General features: G+C 37.1%; 1 pseudogene across 1 annotated transcript; it reads right to left on the reverse strand.

Moving 5' to 3' along the window:
- Positions 1 to 8,370: 8,370 nt before the first annotated feature.
- Positions 8,371 to 18,037, reverse strand: LOC148096937 (antigen WC1.1-like; annotated as a pseudogene). Its single transcript, XR_015717019.1, has 10 exons — positions 17,980 to 18,037; positions 15,418 to 15,724; positions 14,866 to 15,162; positions 14,129 to 14,437; positions 13,257 to 13,553; positions 12,695 to 12,967; positions 11,274 to 11,432; positions 10,775 to 10,870; positions 8,908 to 9,060; positions 8,371 to 8,761 (listed from the first exon to the last, which is right to left on the reverse strand). The product of XR_015717019.1 is annotated as an antigen WC1.1-like (transcript).
- Positions 18,038 to 21,436: the final 3,399 nt, after the last annotated feature.

Raw genomic sequence — 21,436 nt, forward strand, 5'->3', positions numbered from 1 at the left:
TACTTCATATACAGATTATTTTAGATCTCTCCCACAAAGACCCTGAAAATGTTATTTTTCTCAAATAATTGTTTCATTTTTATGAAAAAAAAAGTTTTTAAAATAAGTGGACTAAGAAAACCAAGCAAAAATGAAAGTGGTTTAGCAGAGGAAACACATAGTGGGGATGTATGCATGGGAAGACAGGTGTATGGACATATACAGACTACTACAAGAAATTTACATCACTCTTTCCTTTAGTTTTCCTGCACTCGCCAAAGTAGTAGTGATGCGCATCACAGCTGACATGACAACCATGACAAACTCAGTTTGAATAGCTTTTGTCTCCGCCACTGTCACACACTAAAAGGACCTGTGAGGGTGAGATATGCAGCAACGAGTGAACTGGTACCTTCAGTTTTGGGGAATGTATGGGATTTCTGTTAGAGGACAGAAAATATTAATGCAGATTCCAGGATGGTACAGACATAGCAAAAGAATTTTTGATCTTCATGATTGTCTAAATTTCTACCTGAGTCTGAGTGATGGGGAGAGGCAGCAATGGGGAACAGGTGATTTGCACAAAGTTACCTACAAGGAATAATGGCAGTATGCGGTGTGAAGGCTGATTGACCTGAAGGCAGGCAGAAAGATGATTTAACAAGACCAGTGATGTCACAATCAGCTTGATAGCCTGGGAAAGTGGAATTGATGTAAAGCTTAGATTAGCCGCAAACACCTGGGAAACAGAGATGTATTAGAACTTAGCAGGTGGATTTCCAGAGGTTGTAAGGTTGTACAGGTGAAGAGCGGCCAGGCAAGGTATGAACTGTCACCAGCGCAACTCCCCCCGATCAGAGTACAGAAATCCTGTACTTAAGTAGAAGAATAGAAATCTGTCATAAATAATACTGTGGTAAAAGCTAAAATACTGAATAATTGCTTTATTTAAGTAAAGGAGAAAACGTACCAGCACTGCACAGCACAATTTACTCAAAGTAAGAAAGCAAAGGTAGCAAATGCATTGTAGAGGGTGAATGTGCCTCCAGACATACACAGAAAAATGAATGTTGTCAGTGCTTAAAGCAAATTTGGGCCAGTGGGGAAACACCAAAATCAGCTGTAGCAGCTCAGGATAGGGGAAAGAATCACAATGCACAATCATTTCTATGTGAGGTCTAGACGTTTTCTTTGTATACAGTGTTGTGGAAAATCTTAAATAAAACTACAACCACCAGGTGAGTGTGTTTTTGAAGTGAAGTTTATTAAGAACACTGCAGTGGAGAAAACATTCAAGTCAAACTCCAAAATGGTTTTCTGAGGAAGGACACCGTCCCCACTCTTGAACAGGGTGCCTGGATGTCTTCAACTCTACAATAGGCCCTCTGTGATAACATTTATGCATACAGCTAAATGAGAAAGTGATATAATATGTGACCAATACATAGAATAAAGAAATTTCCAGTACAATTGGCTATGATCAGCTGACCTTTACAGGAATTTTACAGAAATTCCTATACACGCCTCTGAGGGAAAATTGGATCAGATCTTGGAGAAGCTCACTGCGGTCGTGAGTTCTCAGAATCGGCTCTTTGATAAAGACTGGCTTCCTATTTGAGGGTGGGTGTGGTTTGTGGCTCAGCTGCAGAGGAGGAGCGAAGCAGTGGGTTCACAGGTGGTCAGGAGGAGGCTGACCAACGCAGCCAATCCCCATCGTCTAATCATGTCTCCCCTATGTGAGCAGGGGGGAGGGGTGCCTGAGATGAAGCTGTGTGTGACTGCTGCGAGTATTACAAATAAAAGTAAAAAGACAGTGAAGCTGCTCCCATAGTGTGACAGACAGATAGTCATGGACGGGAAACATATTTGTATGGCATTGAGTTGGAAATGTAAAGCAAATCAGTATATTCATGTAAAGTATATTCATATGTGATTAAGTTGATGAAAATCATGTTGAATCATGTACTCACTGTACACTTGTGACTGTGTAGCCACATCAGACACCACCTCCATTGTTAAGTTTGCTGACGACACTGTTGTTGTAGGCCTGATCTCCGACAACATCGAGACGGCCTACCTGGAGGAGATTAGGAACCTGGAGACCTGGTGCCAGGAGAATAACCTCCTCCTAAACATCAGCAAGACTAAAGAGCTGATCTTGGACTTCACTACAAAGCAGGCAAGGAATTACAAACCCCTCATCATCAGTGGAGAGAGTGGACAGTTTCTGATACCTGGGTGTCCACATCACTCAGGACCTGTCATGGTCCTGCCACATCAACACCCTGGTTAATATAGCCCATCAGCATCTCTTCTTCCTCAGAAGACTTAGAGACTTCCATCTGCCACTGAAGGTGTTCAAGAACTTCTACTCCTGCATCATCGAGATCGTCCTGACGGCAAACATCTGCACCTGGTTTGGGAACAGCACCAAGCAGGACAGACGAGATCTGCAAAGAGTGGTGCGCTCAGCCGAACGCATCATTCAATCAGAGCTCCCTGACCTGCTGTCCATCTACACCAAGTGGTGCAAGTCCAAAGATTATGATGGACCTCTCCCATCCCAACAATGGACTCTTCTCACTGTTCAGGTCTGGGAAGCGCTTCTACTCCCTTAAGGCCAAAACAGAGAGAATGAGGAGGAGCTTCTTCCCCCAGGCTATTCGGGCCCTGAACCAGGCGTAGGACTGGACTCTCACACACATCACATCACCACACGCACCACCACACATTTCCTATAATTTATAATCTTTATAATCTCTTTCTGCTATTTGCACATTTTTTACTCTAAATCCCTAAGTTAATTTGTAAATTTTGTGGTAACCTGTAAATTGTAAATACTGTAAAACTTTTTTTCTGTCATTTAATGGTCGGGCATTGTACAGCTACAAGCATTTCACCCCCATGTCATACTGTGTATGGTTGCGTGTGTGTGTGACAAATAAAATTTGAATTTGAAATTAATATTCATGTGAGTCATGTTGAATTAAAATACAGCATGGAGCTGAGTGAGAAAAGTAACCAGTGTACTGACATTATTTTAATGAAATAATCTCTGCAATGGTTAAATTAGGTGAAAAGTCAGAGAGGGAGAGAATGACAGGGTATGGCTGGACATCGTGTGCATTGTTTTACTGCATAATACTGCTCAGGCACGTGCAGAGGGGGGGGGGGGGGGGGGGGGGCTAGAGGGGCTTGAGCACCCGCCCCTTTCCTGTTGGGTGCCCAAAGTGCCCTTTTGTTGAGGCAACTTTTTAAAAAAAATTTTTTATTTTTTTTTAATGTGTGTGTGTGTGCGGAGTCCTGTCTGTGCCCCTCAGCAATAATATTTAACTATTAATCACAGTTTTGCTAAATAAAAGGATCTGGCTTGCATCAGTCACATGATCACATTTAGCCAATGATCGCCCTTGACGGCAGAATGCGCTGGTTACGAGCCGGGAACGAGCTCACAAAGAGCACGTGCATTTTTAGCGGTCCGGAGCTGTAGGAGAAACACAAACTAACTCAGAGACAAAGACTGATGCGACAAAACCAGTAAGTAGGTGTACAGCGTACACTGTAGTGTATAGCACACAGGAGTATTAGCTTATTACGTACACGTTGGTAAGTTGTCTTGTTGCAACTGACGAACTGAAACAAACGAGCGTGCTGTGTGTGCAACAGCGTGACAAACATTACCTGTCCTTTTATTAACTGCACAAGTAGTGCTGGTCATAGCTGCTGGCTACCTGTGTAAGGCTGTCATGGGTCTGTAGCTCTGTCCACCGTTTTAGTGAACATATTTAGTTTTAAAGTAAGTTTCCGGGCTTTTCCTGCCTTTCTGGAGGGATTATATTTCACTAAAAAACGGTCTAATATGCATGTCCACATAATTATGCATTATTATAATTATAATATATTAAAAAACACACGCTGTATTTTAAAGAACATACATTAAGAAGCAGATTATATTAGATTTATATTTTAAATAAGACAAAATTTGGTTTTTACAGCAGTAAAATGATTTTATCTCTACAGTTTAAAAAAGCTTTCCCCCCTGCACAGAGTGGATAGTGAAACAAATGGAATCATCATAAATACATTATTTCATATTTATTACTTCCCCCTCCTCATTGCTTTATTATTGTAGCTCTAGTAATAAATAATAATGTAAGGATTCTGGATCAGCACAGTGATGCCCATAGTGTATACAGTATTCTGAAGAAGGTCTAAAATGTCACTGTGTGTGCGTGCATGTGTTTATTTTATGTATATGGATTTTTTTAAATTATTACTCATGATATAACATTGTCCAGACATGCCTGGTAAGGACATGAGGAGGGAACAGTAGGCGCTGTGTGAGGCTACTAAAGGCAGGGCTATAACATTTTCTGTCATTATTTTATTATAGATTAAGTGCAAGAGTTGTTAGGTGTGGATAATTAGATTATAGTTTATTGCAATAGCAAGTTGTGCCTTGTTCTCAGATAGACAGCACGTGGAGAGTGATATATGAAAAGATGGGATGGAAAGAAGAAGAGAAGCAAAGAGTGATTCACAGGCAGAGCCTAAATTATTTCTCACAGTTTTTTTTGTTGCCTTATGGTTCCAAGCGCTGTCACCAATCTTTGCATTTTGTTATTATCTCATGATACTTGTTTAATCAGCTACCATCTCTCCTATGGACTTTTTAATGTCTACAGTCTCAGATCAACACAGCCCTGCCCTTCCCATATTAGATTCTTGATGAATGTGTGTTGTTGTTATTCAGCCTGGTTCAATGTGCCCCTTTTTAACTTTGAGCACCTGCCCCTTTAAACCTCTCTGCACGGCCCTGATACTGCTAATTGGTGATGCTTAGTTACCTTAATTTCAGTATTGAGAACAGGTACATTTGTCCACTTTAATTTTAACCAGCCAAGAGAGTGATTTGCCTTAAATACGTATTGCTGTAAGATGCACTGTCGATGTATTAAAGCTTTCAATCCCTTATGAAGTACATGTAAAGAGATGGAACATTGAAGTGTGAATGCATTTATTTTTCTGCTTATGACTTAAAAGATGGACATATGCAACGTGTAAGGTCACTGAGACTGAAAGCGAGTGATACACATGGATATTGTTACTGTTAATGAAACTTGAATAACAGATGCCGTTTGGAAGGTAAACCGAGTGCACTGTGCCTTTATTGTTCCTGAACTTCACTTGTATTTACATTAATTTCATCTTTGTTATAGTGACACCACTCCTGGGGCCTGTAACAAATACATCAAATATAATACTATCATATATATAATACAAAGCTTAACGTGTATGAATGCAGGAATAAACCCTTTCCAAGCTAGCATGAATGTAAAAAGAGTTTGCATAAAGTTAGTGGAATATTAACATGGTGATTAAATGACTAAAATATCTTAGAATAGCTTGTCCCATTTCACACACATTTACATGAGGCCTGATGATAGTTTTTCCACAAAATAACTGTTTATATGCTTTATTTTACTGCTGACATCAGAACAAACAAATCAGAAAAATTATAAAATGCTAAATATGTACTTATCCAGAGATGGTAATGCTAAATTAATGGAGTACTAAATCAGCTAAATATAATCAGCAGGTAGCTAAAAGCAGCGTTTACATGACTCTGACATGAGTTAAGAACTTCGTCTCAGCTCATGTTCTCTGTTCGTGGTGTGCCCCGCCGCTGGTTCCAACACCCCACAACACTGATAAAGATAAGTGGAAGAGGATGGATGTATATGAAAGAAAACCACATGGCTGCTGTGGAGATGTTGTGTTGCATTTTTGTTGTTTATAGCAGTGATTCCCATAGTGTACTCAGGTGGGTCACAATGGTATTGCAATTGGGCCACAATAGTAACAGAATTTCTGGTTGAAATTACTCACAAGCGTGTACAAAGTGAATTAAATAGGACAATATTACTGATTACAATGACCTAAATTTACTACTCTTGTATTGAAGTTTCCCAGTGGCAGTTTACAGCCAATAGTCTTTATTGTTGATGTTTTTGAATACAACTTTCAAAATAAATAAGATTGGATTTTAATTTTGCTGGGCCCCAGAGGTATCAAAAGCACAAACATGCTTTAAGTGGAAGAACAAAGACCTGTGTTAAAAACACTGCAGTAAGTTGCAGTATTGAATCAACTATTTACTTAATTGAAAGTGAGAAAATGCAGGCTTCTATCATATATTTTATGCAAAGGTATCTACACCTTGTGCCATCCTAATATAATAATGAAGAGTTCGTCCTGCACTAAACTACCGTGTTGGAATAACACAAAGCTAGTATGTATTTATTTTACAGGATGTTTCACAATTTGAAAATACATTTAATGTATTTATTAATTTATCAAAACAAATCATATATGGATGCAATATATGAAAACAATGATGATGATACATGTAAGCTTCACATTTGCACTTTATCAAGTGTTGCTTACCTTTGAAACTTTCATCTCTGTCCTTCCTTCTTACATCGTTCTCCATCCCTGTATGAAATTAGCTCTATTCCTGCTCCAACTGGAAAATACAGCAGCTGGACCTTTAGCTAGCAGAAACACTGTGTGTGAAACGACACACAAAAATGTGTGTGTACTGATGTTTGTTGAGCTAATAGAAACATGTTACATTCTCCATCCTCACTCCTTTCCCGTAACACTAGATGCTGAATTACTGTGACTACAGCTTACAGACATGTGCACTCACTCTGGCTCACTTTAACTCTGAGTGTAACACTATAAATTATTCCACTGATACCACCTAAAGTAATGACCCTGTTTTGAAAATATAAGGAGTTGAAAGTACAGATATCTGTGTAAAAATGTAGGGAGTAAAATTGAAAAGTTGTCAGACAAATAAATACTCAAGCAAAGTATAGATGCCTGAAAATTCTACTCAAGTACAGTAACAGTAACATGTATTGTTTTTTTGTTTGTTTGTTTTTGTTGTTTTTGTATCTACCACAAACTGACAGGTCGTCACATAGTCATCACATGTGACTTTTCCCAGGACAATAATAAAGACACCGCAAGGATTTATTAAATATCAGCTAAAAGTCATAAACAGGACAGAAACTAATGGAAGTTATAAACAGTTATAAACAATATAAGCGGTTTGAGAACTATTGGAATAGATGATCAGTGCAGATAGCTATAGTAACTGCTAAAATTTAAATGGCTGTTATAGTTTTAAGAATTCAGCTGAAAATTATTAATTATAATAGAGAACATTAAAGTGCATGATCATGAAAATGTATTCAAATTCTTTTGAACCCAAACATTAGTGAAAGAGTCAACAACCTGAAAGAATTGCACGTAATATTTTCAGGTTCAGAGCTTTGGGTGACTCTAAAAGCGACGTCTTATTGATAAAATGGCTTATTGTGCTGTGTATCAAACTATAAATAGCATACATAACATACAGTTTGATACTCAACATCTAAGCCATTTCCAAAATCCCAGAGTGTCTGAGGCATCACTAGATGTACATAAAGGATCAAACCTAAAAATGACATACATTTTTGTCAGTAAAGCAGTGTTATTCATCCCTATGAACAGAATGTAATCTCAACTGGGAGTAGGGTAGAGCTTGGGAGTTAGCAGCTAATCGTAGTGCTGGCCAGTTAGTTCTGTTAGCAAAGTACATCCGTAATTCACAGTGACTTGAAATCACATGCTAATGTTGACTAGTGCTGAAACAAAATGTACCAGCGAAGCTAAACACGATGAAAGATCACACACGTGTCACTCAGATATTTTCCTGTGAAGTTGAGCATCTTTAACATGAGGACTAAAGGGACCAGTTTCAAAATACCAACAGCACTGGTATTTCAGGTTGGACCATTAACTGATGTGTTAATTGAAACAAAATCACTCAGAAAGACAAAAGATGGCAACCAAAACTTATTGAATTCTTTATGTTTTAAAGAGTATACTATATTTAGAACAGTAGCTTAATATTATGAGGCATACACTTGTTTGTTTCTACAGAGTTTGATGAAAATATCGATATTACACTCACATTTATAGCTGAATATAAGTGTAACAAGACAGTTAGCTTAGCTAAGCCTGAAAACAAGAAGCAGGAAGAGGAGGCTAGCTGTCTCCCTGCCTTTAAGAAACTGTAAGCTAAGCACACCTTTTTAATATCTATCTATCTATCAGCTAGCTCATGTGTTGCATCAACGTCATGCATTTAAACAAAGAAAACTGACTGAAAAATGTAATACCACACAGTACAGACATGTTTGATAAAAGCATTACATTCAACTACTATTAAACCGAATATCATGGAATGATTTATTTATAACACTAGTATCTGTCTTTTTTGTTACATTTTACATTTTAAGTTTTTTGGATCAAGGGATACAAGGATCAAGGGATGAATTTAAATTCTGTTAAAAATAAGTTCTTGCATTAAATGTCGTTTTCTTCAAGGAATTTCAGTAAATGTATGTTGCATGAATATATTTTAATATTTTTTGTCCTCTTAATTTAATTACAGAAAAAGAACAGTTAATTTTGTCGTGTTTGTCATGAGCCACTTTGTGAGACTTTTTTTTTTTAAAGTAGTTTCTAAAGCTGAATTTGGCTCACTCATCTTGATCTGGCTCTAGGTAGTCCTCATCCCTCTTCACCAATCCTGGGGCTGCTGTGTTTAAGTCATGTGGTGTTTCAGGGCTGTTGTGGACCTCTGCTGTAGTCTGTGCAGTTTCAGGGATTGTATCAATGTCATCGTAACTCTCCTGTGGATCTTCCACTTCGTAGGTCACCCCGTCTGTCACAAAGAAAAATGTTTGGCACAGTTAAACACTGATGAGTCTCATTGATGCCATTTTCAAATTTGAAATTTACTGGTACTGAAATGTGAAAACACTGTGTTCAAACTGGTTCAGAACTTTCTAGTGTTTTCATTATGGACACCTTCATGAACGTTGATGTCTTGGGCAGCAGGAGCAGTAGTGGGTGGAAAGGTCAGGGGTCGAGCCTCATCTGCTTCATCAATATCATCATAAGGTAAAGAGGAAACACTCCGCCCATCATTTTCTGAGACAAATTCAGTCTCAGACCTGAATCCTGAATGAAACAAAATGTTGGATTGAAAAATAAATTTCCACATCCCAGATCTGTGCCTGTTTTTTATTTTTTTAAGAAACTGGGAGCTGTCTGAAATAAATCTAAGGCAGGCAAATAGTTTACTATAGAAAAAAAGGAACACTTTAATAAACCGGAAATGTATTACTTTTTCAATTTGTGACAGTGTCAGAAAGGTGATAATTCTATCTTAAGGTTATTATTGATCTGGTAGCAGCAAAGTCTGTCAACTCTATGAAAATAAGTGATGAGCTAGTGATACTGCTAAAGACTCAAAAAAGTATACTGTGTGTGCAGTCTTATCTGTTTTACTGAAACATGGTTGAATCAAAGCATGTCAGACTCTAATGTCTGGACAAACAGATAAACACAGTGGTGAGAAAAAGCTTTTTTCAGCTGAGGCAGCTCTCTAAAGTAAAACCTTTTATTTCTTTTTATGACTTGAAGAGAGTTTTACATGCATTTGTGACCACTCGCCTTGATTTTTGTAATGGACTTTATATTGGTATTGATCAGGCTTCACTATCACGCTTGCAAATGGTCCAGAATGCTGCTGCTCGCTTGTTGACAGGGACACGCAAACGTGAGAACATTACCCCTGTTCTTGCCTCTTTACACTGGTTGCCTGTCCATTTTAGAATTCATTTTAAAACTAAATTTTTTTGCTTTTAAAGTTTTAAATGGCCTGGCTCCTTCTTACCTATCAGACCTTCTACAACGATACACTCCACAAAGGTCTCTCAGATCAACTGACCAGTCACTCCTTGCTGTCCCCATATCGAGACTGAAACACCGGGGGGGCCAAGCTTTCGCTGTTGTGGCCCCCAAATTATGGAATAAGTTTCCCCGCCATCTCCCCTCCAATTTTAGTCATTGTATATCTTATTGTCTATTTTACTGATGTTTTAATATTTAATATATATATACTGATTTTTACCTTTTTATGTTCTTTTTCATATTTAAATATGTATTACATAAAATATGTATTTATTTTATTGTTATTTATATTTATTTCTTTGTCTGCTTAATGTATGGTTTTTAACTGCTATCTCTGTTTTATTATTGGAATGCACTTTGGTCAACTTTGTTGTTTTTAAAGTGCTATATTACTAAAGTTGGATTGGATTGGATAATGTGTATATACCTGATTCCACTCTGATACAATCTGACAGAGAAGCTAAAGCCAGTGGGAAGAGAAAAGGTGGGGGTCTGGATATATATGTGAACAAAAGATGGTGTAATCCTGTCAAAGAGAAGATGTGTTGTCCTGATATTGCTTTTTTGAAAGATAATTTTACTTTTTATATCTGTTTTATGTCTGTCTTTTTGAAATTTAGGTGAAATTTAAATTTGTGCACCTTCAACTCGACAGCAGGAAGGATGACGTTGAAGAGGATAAAAAACATATATATGTTTTTATATAAAACATATAAAAACAGGTAAGAATTTAATTTATATGGGCAGAGCAACTGACGTTCATGATATAGTACAGTTATTTAAAAATAAGTTATGAAGACAGAAAACTGTAGTACTAACATGCAGTAGTTAGTGTAGGTGGTGCAGCTTCTTATATTATCGTGTCCAAATTAAAATAACGATAGTAGTGGTGTAGAGTATATCAAAGGCCATTAAGCTATGGACTTTAAACACTGTTTAAAAAAAATACAGATAAGATAACACTGAATGAATGACTCACTGCCACGACTGAAGTCTTCCATCTCATTGTCTTTGTCCATGACGTCCTCATAATCTCCACTTTCAAACTCCATGTCTTTCCCTGGCAGCATTCTTGCTGAAAGGTTACAGTGTTATAAATTTACTCATACAGCAACAGCTGTCTCACCAATGCACTGAGCTAATGTACCAGTGAAGTAACTGTACAAGGACCACAAGAGCATGAAAAGCACAACACAAGCACAGGCGTGCTTAATTTTCCCTGTTCTGTATTTACATTTGGTCGAGTTTGGTGGAGCTGATGTGCTCCTTGTTCAATCAGCAGCAGTGACGGCATTATTTGAAGTCAGAATTCAGAGAGACTGCCCTCTAAAAGTTTCCAACACCTTTTTCCTTTAAGCATGAGAGATCTGGATTGATCTCATGTTCAGTCAGGATTTTTATGCCTTTTAAGGTAATTCATTAGAGCAAAAACAAACAAAAAAAACCATGTGTGTAAGTCATGTAATAAATATACTCACCTAAAGCTCTGGACTCCCTGACTCTCCTGAAATACATTCGCATAAATGAAGAAATCAAGATCACTACAACAAGAAGAAATATCACACCCACGATAACAGGTCCTGTGGGTATAGGCGGACGTGGTGGTGGTGGTGGTGCGGTAGTCACTTTATTATAGTCTGAAATCAAACAAAGCCAGGTTATTATGTTTTTTTCCCGGATTCAGTTACAGTGAGTTTGAATTCCACTTTATCTGTATCACGTTGATCAAAGTAAGTCAGCTCAGATTTTGAGAATACAAAAAGTGTCTTTCTGTCAAAAACAACTAATTGATTGATGGATTCATGGTTTCTCTTACCGCGACAATATATTTCAGCTCGATAAGTGCTTTTACAGGAATGTTGTTTGACAGAGCGCTTGACGTCCATGGTAACATCAGTGAACTCCAGTGTTGTTTCTAAGTTGACCTTGAATCAAATTTAAACTTTTTCACATTTAGTGATACAGAAAGAATAAAAAACACTGAAATTTTCTCTGGCAGTAAAAACAGGCCTGATTGAAGCAAAACACAGCAAAAGAAGTCACTAGAAGTCCAGACCAAAAGTATTGGGACATTCAATTTCTTTTATATTTCTGCAAACTTTGTGTCAGCAAAGCGTCCAGAAAGTTTTTAACTTCAAACATTTGGTCAATTTGTGTTTATTGAGATACACGTCTCATGCATTTCTTTCCATTTTATAAACCTAAATATTTTAAATGTAAGATTCCAGTCTTCATTATTAGATTAAGCTGAGACACAGAGCCAGGAAACTGTCCATAATTTTGATTTGTAGAATATGAGACAAATCAGTGACTGCTTCAAGATGTAAAATGTAAAGATTTACCTGTTTGTCTTCCTTAGAGGTGCTAGGGGTCTCTTTATCAGTCTCTTCACAGAGCTTTGTCTCTAACACTTGGGTACGATAAAATGGACATACTCTTTCCCACAAAGAAACTGTTTAAAGAAGGAAACAAGCTCATCCACTTCTGTCTGGAAAATATGATGTTAGAGATGGTCAACTTAGCTTTAGCAAAATCACTAGGAGCAAAGCGAGCACCTGTCATCACTCTACATTTATTAAAGTTGGAGTGTAAAACATGTGTTCAACATATTTATTTTTAGAAATTTTCAACAAATAACTCAGATTTCTGGACAGAACCTGCCAAACTATCAGTGTCATGGTTTGCAATGCAAATTATTTGTGGCTTCACTATCTTATAAGGAGCTTAACAATGCCATTTTTATTTTAAAGAAATAATCTTCTGTTTTATAAAATAAATACCTAAAAATTACCCCAAGATAATGACTTAAAATACTACCATAATTAACAGAGGACACACATGTATGTACTGTATATAGGGATGAGTTTATGGAAAGAGAGGTGTATGGACTCACACTTACCACTACAAGTAATGAACACCACATTTGTGTCACACTGTCCTTTAGTCCTCCTGCACTGGCCAATGATGGAATGGTACTTTTCACAGCTGACATGGTAAAAGTTACCTGAACCCTTTGATGGAGCTTTGGGTTTAATGAAGACAGCATTGCCACAAAGCTTTTCTTGGCAAACTTTGTGTGCATAGGATAGATCCCAGTTACTAGCACACACTGGAATGCCATCTATCCTCACTTCCCCACGACAGCCCTGTGAAAGGCTGACATTGGGCTCCTCTGGGAAGGAAAGCAATAAACACTGCAGTCAAGTATTGATAAAGACATAAAGCACTGAGGTAGAAATGATCAGTTAATCGTCTCTGCACTGCAAAGTCAAAATATGAAGCACAAGTCCATAATCAAATAGTTCATTTAACACTTTTAGCTTTGGTTTGTTACTTTATCCAGTTATCTGGAATAATTCTCTTTCACACTCCTTGTGTCTTGTTTCACTCTTCAGTGTTTCCAGTGCAAATGTAAAAAGTCTGTGATAATTTAAGATCAGTCCTGCTGATATAAATCTTACTTTTGCATTCAATAAAGACTGTCTCCTTCCCTGAGGGTGTGGTTTTATTTTCACATTCCCAAATGCTTCCTGGATTTTCACCACAGCTGAAGCTTTTGTTCCAAAACAAATCTATTTCAATTGTTTGGGGGTGTTTTTCATTTGTTGATTGGTATCCACCACAGTCCATATCCCGGCAAAGCTTTTCCTTCTCAGTTTCATTGAAGTTTTCCCTGGAAACAGCACTGAGTCCCTGTCTCCAGTGAACCAACACTGTTCCACTACAGGCCTTTTTGTCAGGTACCATCGTCCTCCATTCTGAGACAGACAAGAGAAATAAAAAGTTCACAAAACATGATGTAACCAACAGGATCTGAATGATATAAATAACACACTCTGCACACAGAAATGACATTATGATCCTTCATCAAGTTAAAGTTTTTAAAGTTTAGCTACTCTTCTGACTGCTGTGTAAATAAAATGATTTTATAGAGTGATAACAAAGAGATGACAACTGATGACAGCGATATTTTTATAACCATCAGACTGCACAGGCTAGCTGTTTCCAGCTGATTCCAGACATTAAGTGAGTCAGACTGTGTGGCAGAGCCATACTGGTGACATGGACAACAAGCAGAAAAGAAAAGAGTAAAACTGAGTAGAACAAATATGATTAATAAAGGTGAGGATGTTAACATTCTAACCTTTATTTCACTAAAAGTAACCTTTGAAGTTTGAACGCAGCATTATTTTTATCTCAACATTTTTCTGAAATACAAACTAATCTCAGTTTGTTTCAATTTCAATTCAGTTTCAAAGCCTTTATTTTAAAATTAGGCTGAAGGAGCAAATAATAATTAAGAAACTGCTGACACAAAGATCATTATACACACCAGAGCATCGGAGGCCACTGTGTTTGCAGGCAGCTGTAGAAGCAATAATACTGCTGCATGCAGATAATGGACTGTTAGCATTTGCAGTGCAGTTTAGATTTGAAATGGCTAATTTATCTGCTGGTGCAGGTCCAAAGTAGGGAAGAGTCTCGACAGGATCACCACATTTAAGCTCCTGACAGATGGTGTTTTGATTGTTAGTGTCTTTGAGAGCATCCTCGCACACAGGGATCCACTTCCCCTCATACTCCACCTCTACGTTTCCAAAACATTTGTAACTGGGAATGCTGAATCTGGGCTTGACACTACCTGCAAGAAAACAAAACAAAAATAATAATACCATATATTTATAATACTCTTATTTTATTTTTAATTAGAATTTTAAGCAACAAGAACCATCATCATTTTAGTGTCTGATAGCTTCAGAAAGATTTATATTTGCTTCTTTAATATAAATGAGCTTAATTATGAAAAATAGTATTCACACAGATATTTGTAAAACATTTAAAGCAACATTTAAAAACAGACTTATGTCTTTCTGTCTGTTTTTTTTTTAAAATTCTGGTATGCTGTAACTTAGTGACTGAAGAATCAACAGTTCAATATATTGGAGCAATAAAACTGGCACTTTTTTCCAGAAGGTCCAAATGAGTTTAAAATGGAACCTGTTAAAAAGCAAAGTTATGACATTTATTATATTTTTGCAATATAAAAATATTTTTAAAACAATTAATTACCTGAGCAAACAACATAGGCTGGTTTTTGTTTACAGGACTTATCATTGTCCTGGTTTTTGACAAAGATGCTCTGTGTCAGGTCAGTAGTCTGACTTGTCGGGTGTAAACTCTTAAAGAGGATATCACCATCTTTGGGACTGTTGTGGGCTTTTATGGGCGTCCCACAGTTCAGCTTTTCACACAGCTTCACAGACTTGTCTTCTGTCCAGGTGTCTGCACACATATCTCCTTCCTTCTCTTCTACATGAATCCTGACTTTTCCCCAGCAGCTGTTCGTCAACCTCATCTTAATATTTCCTGTTGTGACATCGAAAAAGCAAAAGTTAAGAGGAAACTAGTATCAGCAGATATTTCACAACTTCTTGGACCAAGCTAGGTTTCAGAAAAAAAAACTGAAAATAGTAGAAACTTGATTGAGAGAAAACGAGGAGGTGAATGTACATCTATGGACATTAAACGGTAAAGTCTGTTATAAATAAATTGTCTCTTCACAATAAATTGATTCCACAATGACCTTATTCTTAGTTTTATACTTTAACTCATTCACATTACCTGAACATTTCACATAGGCAGTAGAATTATGGTGGTCAGGATGCAGAGGTGTAGTTTGGTTACACTCAAAAAAGAGACTTTTTTCTGGATGAGCAGCTAAAAGAGTTTTTGCAAACTTTATTAATCATATCAGCCGTAGAATTGAAAGAAAAGCTGGCAGCGTTCCCACAATGCATCTGCTGACACACTGTGTCTGCAGACTCTTGGTTCCATGTCTCTTTAGACCCAGAGAGCCAGTAGATTTCTCTGCCATGCTCTATCCCCATGTGACCAGAACAGGTTCCACTCAAAAACACCACCTTGTGACCTGATGGACACAAAAAGAGAAACATGATATACAGTAAGTGGCTGTGCAGGTTGTCTACCTGTTGAAAGGTCAGTGGTTCATGTGTGAAAGTTAGACAAAGCCCTTAGACACAGGATTAAAGCACTGCATGAATTTGTGCTTGTGACTGGGTGAATTGGGCTTGTAGTAAAAAGTGCTTTGACTTTAAAATGCTGAATGTCTTTGCTGATAGCTGAGCAGAATAATGATTCTCTACTACTTTCAACAAAACACATTCTGGGTGCTCAAAAGGAGTAGAAAAGCACTATGTAAGTAATATTTTATCATACTCTAGCACGTATCATATCATACTTTTTCAGAGATTAGGAACTACAATCTCACCTTCGGTTTTAAAATAAGAGAGTGGAATAACTAAAAGACCCTGATCACATGATCAGAGAGGCTGACTGCTTGAATAAGGACTTAGCAGGTCTTCTTAGAGTCAGGAGCCACACCATGTAGCACTTTATATTTCATTAATAAAATTTTAAAATAAATTCACCATGAATTTGACCAGAAGCAAGAATAGGGGTGATGTATGAGCACCAGCTAGTTTTTGTTTGCAGCGTAGGTGCTGCATTCTGGACCAGCTAAACACGAGCTAAAGAGGACCGAGAGGTGCATGGGACAAGTGAGTCACAGTAATCAAGATGACAGAAATTTAAAGCGTGCAATAAAAGTTCCACAATGCTAAGTGTCAGTAAGGGTCTGAAATTTGTGATGTTTCCTAATTAAATGAGAAAAATAGACTGGGTGAGCGTTGAGATGTGAGATTCAAATTTCAAATCAGTACCAAAAATGATACGAAGGCTCTTAAATGATGATTCGGTTTTACTGTAACAACTGACAACCTCAGATTTTTTAGAATTAAGGTGAAGGAAATTTAAAGACATTAAAAGCAATAAAGCAGGCTTGTTATTTATTCCTGTTGTCTTACCATACCATACCACCTTTATTTATAAAGCACTTTAACATAAAACCAGAGTTCACAAAGTGTTGTACATGCAAATAGCCTAAGCAAAGTAAATAAAAATAAGATAAAATAAATTAAATAACTAAAATAAATTAAAACATGTTAAAACAAATTAACAATTACTATTGATATTTTATTTCTGCACACTTGGCGAGGAGCCCCCACAATTTTGTTGTAAATTTACAATGACAATAAAAGGCTATTCTATTTTATTCTATTGGCCAAGGTGTGAGTGGCTGGTAAACACTCGACTATTGGGCAAACATTTTTTTGTCTGTAATTAGTCTGTTAATCTACTGACAAAGACATTTGGCACCCAAAAAAGCCTAATAACTTTTTCATAAAAGACCAGTGATGGGAAAAACGGCGTTACAAGTAACGGCATTACTTTTTTCAGTAACGAGTAATCTAACTAATTACTATTCCTATCGTTACAACGCCGTTACAGTTACTAAGAAGAAAACGCGGTCCGTTACTATTTTTCAACAAACAGACGGTTGAAGCTGTGTTCAGCTTACTGCATCTTATATCAGTTGCACGGAAGTAGCTGTAAGTAATCTGGACGCTACAGCTTTAAGCAGCTGAGCGTGCTCCCGCGGACGATAATCACGATCACTGTCTAGCACAACACCTGGAGCTAAGGGGGCAAAACAATCGCATGAGTACTGCTGTTTGACTGAGGATAAATAAAGTAGTCGTGGTAAGCCAATCACTCTCTGCTTATGAGCAAAAACAAAAACAAAAAAACAAAAACAGAGGTTTTAGGAGTGACGGCGAGAGAGAGAGAGATTTGTGACATTTAGTGTGTTTGGAGTGTGTAGTTAATGTGTTGTCTTGTGTAGTTAGTGTGTAGTGTTGTGGATAGTTTTGTGTTGTGTGTCAGAACAATGAGGCGACTGCTGTCTCCAGGTAGAAACAGGAGTGATACACCTGCTGCTGTCAGACCTGCAGGTATCAGGCTGTGATGTGCTCCTTTGTAGTGGACAGAAATATTTGGAGTGGCACAAATAATTTGTGTGGCATCTTATTGAATGCAGAACAGCTGATTGTTATATAAATAGTTTGAAATTGTTATTTAAAAAATCAAGGTAAAAGGTAAATGGATGCAAATAACACACACACACACACACACACACACACAGGGAGATTTCACTTTAAACATTTTAAAGATTTCAAAGATATTTTAAAGATTTTTAATTTAAAATAATGCTATTAATTAATAACATTACTACTATTCAAAGTTAAAGAAACTAAATTGACTTGCCTTGTGAGATCACCAGCTCAATGTGAGTGAGGTGGAGAAGCAGGAGCAGGAACCACATCATCACCACAGCTTATGACTTGAGAGTGAGGCAGACAAATGATATGTTCAACCTTATATTGCCCTGGCTTCACCCACAAACATGGAAATGAGCAGCAGACACACCAAAGTTAGACTCACAAATGTTAACTTAGATTGAAAGAAAACACAAGTGCTCCAATTTCTTATACAGCACCTTTTTATGTTAAACTTAAACTCACTCCGATGCTGTAACACTGAGAAAATGTGTAAACATATCAACAGTAAATCACACTACTGATTTTATGAGAATGTGAAATTTAATTTACTGATAAACTGTAAATTCAACCTTTAATAGCTGATTCAATAGCTGTTTTTTTTATTAATAATTTTAAAAGAAATGCTAACAGATTGATTTAACTCCAGTTCAACTGCTGATAGGATGCCTGACCCAGCACTGTTCCAAGCAGTTTATGATGAGTCATTTCCTGCATTCATAATTCCGTTATTTGTGACAATTCTGCAACACCACAAGCTGAAATGCAGCCCCAAGCTACGACAGAGCATCCACTATTTTTTTTATAAATGGCTTTGGACACTCACTGCTGTTCCCTCTTGATCTCCTCTGTACATACTAATTACAATTTGTCACTGATATTTGCTCTGTGCTGCATTTTTTCCTATTGCTTGGGAACACAGTAAATCATTTTTAGGCCTGCATCATCATCATCAGAATCTCTTTGTTGCTGCAAATTTTTTTTTTTTCCTGTGTCATTTTCCTACTTTATTTCACATGCAGATAAAGAAATGGGAACAGAACACATGTTTTGGCCACATGCTGCTAGTAACATCCTGTCTAAAGGTACCAACCTTTCTGTTATATGTTGATCCGACAGTGTTCATTCTTTGAGTTACGTGCATTGGTTATGTTTGAATGATGTATACGTCAATGTTAAGTGGTTTAATACAGCAAAGGAGCATTGTCAAGCTTACATATTATAACTCACTCTAAATTATTTTACATGTGTCTGTGGCCTCTCTTAATTCCTGTCACTAAGACACACTAACCAAACTTAAAAGAAAATGTAATAAAAATCTGAAAATAAATAAACTAATAGTAAAGTAATAAAATGTTGGACATCAGTTGGTGACTTTTTCAATGCATGGCCCCTGAAAAAAAAGTTGTTTTGTAATAGTTTTTGTGAAAATCTGATTATTACAGGAGAACATTCTGAGAATTTATTCTCACATCTAAGTGTAAGATTCACACAGAGGCAACTTGACCACATTTATCAGGGACCTGATCAGAAATGAAGCATAAGTAACACCATCAACTCCAGACTAGCTTAAAAGAAATAAAGCCACAAACCTCTGGGTTGCATTTCTGAAACCAGATCGTTTATCTAGGCAGGAAACAGTGATCACATATGCTTCTGCTTCAGATGTATTCGCAGGAAAAAATCAGTTCCCAACTGTGTTTAAAGGTGTATGTTTAAAAAAAATAGATGTATGCTTTCATGTGTTTTAAATATTTACTTAAACATTAAATTCATGAATTTTACTGTATCAAACTGAATACAAAATTAAAGGGCATGCTACCCACCAAACAAGACTCTCAGGGTGCACAAACCAACCCTGTTGTAGGTCAATGCACACTATGGAAACACACACTGTTCCACAAGACTGTGCGACTTTTTCAAGAACCCAGAAGAAGACAAATGCAATGGGTTATGCATCAGGGCATGTGGAACACACCAGCGAGTCAACTTATGGGTGGCTCAAAAAAGGTTATTAAAATATTATTATTCAGTAATGTGTCAGATTTCATAGCAATTCTATATGTAATTAACACATGAGCATGCCCTGCAGCCAGGATAGCAGACAATGATTTTTGTTTGGTTTGTTTTTGTTTTTTGCTAAATAATGATGGCAGCAAAACTATATATATATATATATATATATATATATATATATATATATATATATATATGGAAGAAAAAGCACATTTCATAAGATGAAGTTTGGAAAATATTAAATGATAACGTCCATGATGTAATTTGCAAACCTTTACAAAAACATTTAGAATTTGGCCAGGAAACCAGTAGTGGAGGCAAGACAAATTAGAAGGACATGGGACAGCTCAGCTTTACTTAGCTGGAGGTCAACATCAGTGGTGGAGATCCTCTGGTGCCTAGTGAGAAACAACAACAACAACCAAGCTTTATTTGTCACCTAGACAATCATACACAGCTGCAGATATAGTCACGCCATTCCAAGGCTTGATTTTTAGCATGGGAGGTCTAGCCAGAACACTGTGCTGGAAATTGAACTTGCGATTTCCACTCCAAAGGTGTGTAGTGTTACCGCTACACTGAGGTCAGCATGTCTGGAGGACATTCTATGGAGGCTTGTGTTGGCAGAGGTGCCAGGACACCCCTGTAGCTTGGCTGGGGAGTGACATTGGCCGGGAGACCCTCTGAAGGCCAGTGACAAAGAAGACAGGACCCCTTTGGAGCCTCAGCAAGTGATCAGCAATGTAGGCAGATAACTTGTAATTGGATATAGATGGAGTCACATGCACTCAGATTCAGGTTGTATGGTATACCTACCTAAGTAGTATATCTGAAAGTTTTATGTTTGTGTTTGTCTACAGATGGGAACTTGTCTGTGTGTAAAAAAGATTTGTTTTTGCAAAAAATATTTACACGAGTTTCAATTTTTTTTTGTTAAGGTCTGGTTACAGATACAAAGCAAAAAACTATGTGTAAAACTTTGCGCTCAGTTTCCTCGCTGCACGTGGATTTCAACTTACAAGTACAAATTTTGACCCGATTTTTCTTCCTTTAAGCTGATTGGTCAATGTAATGTCAATCACAAATTTAACAATCCAATGGGAGAACAGATGGGTTTGGCTGTTGGAGGGGTCCTCTACGGAGCTTCAGGTTCTGGAAGGGTAATACAGTTTGAAGCTGGAAGATCTCTATATAAATCTCTATATAAATATCCCACAGAAGCTAGGTCCACTAACTTTCAGTAGCTGCTGAAAGGATAAAGTTTTGGTATATTAGTCGTTAGAAATAGCATTATTCCTTTAGGATTAGGGAACCTGAGTGCAGAGTTTTACACATAGTTTTTTGCTTTGTATCTGCAACCAGACCTTAACAAAAAAAATTGTAACTTGTGTAAATATTTTTTACAAACACATAACTTTTTTTACACACACAAATTCTCTGTCTACATCTGTAGATGCACAAACATAAAACATAAACATAAAACTTTCAGAAATTTTGGTTTACAAGGTTACAAAACTCAGTACACAAATTCAGCATTTGATTTACAAGTACAAAATATTTATGACCACAATTTGAGACTAAGGTTATGTGTGCATGGCGTGCATTGCAACTTAAATGAACTACTATAAATACTTGAAACTGTCTGTAAA

The sequence above is a fragment of the Neolamprologus brichardi genome, chromosome 20, assembly GCF_056152115.1.
Source record: "Neolamprologus brichardi isolate AB-2024 chromosome 20, ASM5615211v1, whole genome shotgun sequence".
NCBI lineage: Eukaryota > Metazoa > Chordata > Actinopteri > Cichliformes > Cichlidae > Neolamprologus > Neolamprologus brichardi.